Source organism: Salmo trutta, chromosome 29 (genome assembly GCF_901001165.1).
Source record: "Salmo trutta chromosome 29, fSalTru1.1, whole genome shotgun sequence".
Classification (NCBI taxonomy): Eukaryota; Metazoa; Chordata; class Actinopteri; order Salmoniformes; family Salmonidae; genus Salmo; species Salmo trutta.
This window is the reverse complement of record NC_042985.1, coordinates 30,813,420-30,818,316: the sequence shown is the minus strand read 5'-3', so window position 1 is coordinate 30,818,316 and position 4,897 is coordinate 30,813,420.

Below are 4,897 nucleotides of genomic sequence, written 5' to 3'. Positions count from 1 at the left end.
GTGTGAGTGACGGTGTTGGGTACAGTGTGTGTCACAGCAGCTCCTTACTCGACAGTCTGTCGCGATGCTAATGACCGAAAGAAAGAAAGACACACACACACACACACACACACACACACACACACACACACACACACACACACACACACACACACACACACACACACACACACACACACACACACACACACACTCTGTCCGGCACACCCTGGTTGTAATGGGGCAGCTGTGTAGAGCCTGGCCTGGGCAATAATGAGAGTTTCATTCCTGAGTGGAGGGGGTGTCTTGGAAGAGCCACTGAGACAGCCAGGCTTCCTGTGCCATCTGGGACCAACGCCCCCAGTTCTTATAGTTCCAAACCAGGCCTGCCTGTCTGCATCCCTGTCTGTTTGTCCAAATGATTATCATCATCATCATCACTCGATTCTCACACATCAGAGCTTTTAGCCAGAGAAACATGTTTACATAAAATGACTATGCAACTTTTGAAAGCTTTCCATGGGGAACTCAATATGAAAAATATATAATTTACAATTGGGTAAAAACAGACCACCCAGAGATTTGGGATGCTCTAGGGTAGTAATTTTAATCTTCGGCTGTATCCAATTCCGAAAGTTCCTGTAAATTGCATCAATTTATTGAAAATGTTTTGGAAGAGGTAAGATGGAACATTTAAAAAATGTGAATTAGGTGAATTATTCATTTGAATCACTAAAACGTATCAGGAATAGTGATGAAGGGGAGACCATCAAACCACTCCCAACAGCAGCAGAATAATTAGTATTTTGATCTTCCCTAAAAAGTCAGCCTCATTGGCTGTGCTACTCACTTCAGCATAGAAAGGGACTCGAGGTAAGTGTCGCGTGTAAGTTGCCTTTCCTCTCTGTGCCTCTATCCAAATTGTTCCCAATTACAACATAATCTCATCCACTTCTCAGGAAGTTAAGCCTTGGCCTTTTTGTTCAATCAAACTCTGTCAGCCAGAACCTTGTTAAATCGGGAATGCATTACCAAATGACATCAAAGCCAATGAGCACTGCCTCTCAGACCCAAGAAGAAAAAATGAGAATGAATGAAGAGTGAAGCAGTTGAGTTTGTGCACAGTGGCTGCTGGTCAGTTGAAACAGAACCACAACGTTTCCCGTAAGCGATTCAGACCGTCAAAAACATAATTTCATGCCTGATATTCTCAGCCAATTGGTTTCAATATCGTACTTGAACTTCCCTCTTTTTTGTTATCTTCAGACCTTGTCTGGGCAGCATGTTGACATACAGGAACTAAGAAACAGTGAAGTAAGTAACAACTGTCGTCTCCTGAGTCAATAATTAATAATGTCCTTCATCTGAATGTAAAATGGATTCTCAAACATGATCAAGCGACTGAAAGCTGGTGTCCTCCGACAGAGACAGCATCATTACAGGGAGCTTTACCAGTCATACTGTTGTAAAGGTCTCTAATGCTACACTGAAGGTCATAGTGTTTGTAATGTCAGTAGTCAGACAGAATCACACTTGGTGCAGTCAAAGGGTGAGATATGCCAATTTAGGGTCAGAAGGGAAAATAATTTGTGGATTCTGCTAATAATAGCTAAAGGACGTGCTAGTCATTATATTATTCCGACAGGTACAGACAAAACTAATAGGGAATTCTTGTTATTATTTGATGTGATTTGATTGTAATTATTTTGCTGCTTATCTATCGTATCTATGTTTTGATGGTGTAATGTTATATAACCTCATCTGCAAACTCAATCAGAATGGATGACAAAGGCAGAGAAACCACAGAAGGACAGATGAAATATGTCACACATACACAGTGATGTCTGCAACACTGAATAGTAATCTATTTAAATCCAGTAACTTTTAGAGTGAAGGTTTGTTCAGCCCTTATGCACAGGCCAGGGACATAAGCAAATCAGATCATCTGCTTTTGGAGATAGTGATAACTCCCTGTCTTTAATTCAATTATCCCCACTGTATGTGTGATATAAAACGCTACATTCAACAGGAGGGGATTGGGGTTGCAGGGGGTTCGGACACATGGAAGAATTGTCAAAAAGGTGCAATATTTTCCAGTTTTTATTTAATTTTCACTAGTTAGACTTTTCTGATGCCATGTATGATAATACTTTATCTTACATCATATCTCTCAGTGACTTGATCTCCGCGTGCTGGTGTCTCTGGCATCCTGTCGTACAATCCTCTCAACTCCATATAAAGCTCTCTTTTCTACTTTCTCTTTATTCTGTCCACTGGGAAAACATTACCCCTCAGCTCTCACCTGGAGTGAGGGGCTGTCACTCATACAACACCATTTAGTCTAGTAGTTTAGTCATGGGAGAGTTAGCCACAGTCACCACAACCAGTCAGAACTGCCCCAGCTTCTCAGGTGTGGCTGGAGGACAATAACCATTGAAGGGCTTGAAGGGTTTGTTGAGTCATTATGATTCCACATAACACCATTACCCTTACCAAAGAACACTCGACGAACCCTCTTTAAGTGTGTACTAGCGTTATCAAATGCGTGTTTGTATACCGGCCATATCTATAACAATTAAATATCGGACTAGTTCAATATGAGTTTTCTGTGGAAGACGGGGTCGCTCTGGTAGAGTTCACAGGCTTCTGTGGATATACAGTATCTCTGATATTGTTGCATGTTGTAAAGGCACATTTGTGTGGTCGGGCACTGTAAATATGTCAACTGTGAATGTTTCCTGGTTGGCTTGGCAGATGTTAGTTTCCCAGATACAGTGGAGGACATGAGACAAAGCCAAACAGCTGTTTGCACAGTGTCCTCTCCACAACGTCAGAGCGATTGATAACAAATATTATTAATGGCCGTTTGACTTTTATTTGTCAGTTCAGCAACATGAAAGGCTTTCCGATAAGGCTCCCTCTAAAGCCACATTCTACTCGTCTAATAATGGTATGATAACTCAGGCCCTATGGGAAATAAAATGTTTTTTACTCACATACACGTTCTCAGAAGCACATGCACACACACAAACACGCACACAGGAACTCATGGGGATGCAGATGAGAAGGGAAACAGGAAGACAGGAAATTAAAGTCAGTCTCCCAATCAAGCCTCAGAACACATTGTGATCACCCAATATCAACAGAAAAGTACAAAGCGCCTCACGTTTCATAAACACAAGACAAATGTCTGGGGAATGAGCTGTGTGTGTGTGTCTCTCTGTGTTGGGCACATAGCCCCAGAAGTTGCATACAAGTCTCCAGTATCTTCGACAGGGCACTGCGATGTGTAGGTGAGACTACGAGAACAGAGAGAGAGAGAGACTGAGTGTCTTACGCACGTTTAAAGACGAGGCAGAAAGTGTAAGCGATGGCTTTCTTAAAACGATACTAAAACGGGAGATTACATGCACCAGCTTGCTAAAAGAAGCTTGTTTGCAACGCAAAACCCACATACATAAACCAATGATTTAGCTGATCTCACGTTGATACTAGGCAGCTGCAACTTTCCTAGTCTAGGCTATCTATTCCCGTCCCAGTTAAAATCAGGGGATCGGAAACCGTAAGGCTGATGAATGAAAAATACCAGTATAGAAATAGTAGGTCTACACTTCATTCAAACGTTTCATCTTAAATTACCAAATCATATTTGTTCCATTTGAAATAACCTTGTTAGACTACATTTTAATTTAATTAAATAATAGATTCTACTCAATCACAATTGGGTTGATTTAGTTACACATTTCAAATATGGAGAGTGCAGGGATATTTCCCCCTGCAATCTTGATAAGAAATGACACTACTTTTCAAGACAAGTTGTAATTAAATCGATTACATAAATGGAAATAAAAAGAGCGTGCTACACCAACGAGTTTTCCATTCATAAAACATGGAGGGTAAATTGCCACGATAGATTTGCCATGGTAAATCAGGAAATTGATTGTAAAAATAGTTACCCCCCCAAAATCTAACCCCCCCAAAAAGCATGTTTAATTTACACTGATGATAATACACACCAGAGGGAGAACATTTCTTCAAAAATATTGACAGCAAGCAGTTCACTTCAGTTTGCGCCTCAATTCATCATCTTTGGTTGTACAGTAGAGCGAGGTAGCGGCACATTCCTTTCCCTAAACAATGGACAGGATACATGTGTCTTAAGTGTATTTTTGTACATGGGGTTTGTTGTTTTCAATGTCTTTACACAGCATGTTGACCACAGTGTAGGTTGGTGGGTGGAGCTATAGGAGAATGGGCTCATTGTAATGGCTGGAATGGTGTCAATGGAACGGAGTCAAACATGGTTCCCGTATTGATCAGTTTGATACCATTCCATTTTTCCACTCAAGCCATTACAATGAGCCTGTCCTCCTATATAGCTCCTCCCACAAGCCTCCACTGGTTGACCAATTGAATTTTCCTGCCTATGGTATAATAATGTTCACTACTGTCTGTTTTGAGTAAGTAAAGTGCCTTCAGAAAGTATTCACATCCCTTTTTCCACATTTTGTTGTGTTACAGCCTGAATTTAAATTGATTAAACTGAGATTTTGTGTCATTGGGCTACACACACTGGCCATAATGTCAATGTGGAATTATGTTTGACATTTTTATTATGTTTTATTAAATTAATAAAAAATGAAAATCTGAAATGTCTTGAGTCAATAAGTATTCATCCTCTTTGTTATGGCATGTCTACATAAGTTCAGGAGTAAAAATATGCTTAACAAGTCACAATACACTACAACAACAAAAGTATGTGGACACCTACATGTCGAACATCTCATTCCAAAATCATGGGCATTAATATGGAGTTGGTCCCCCCTTTGCTGCTATAACAGCCTCCACTCTTCTGGGAAGGCTTTCCACTAGATCAGGGGTGTCCAACCCTGTTCCTGGAGAGCAACCTTCCTGTATG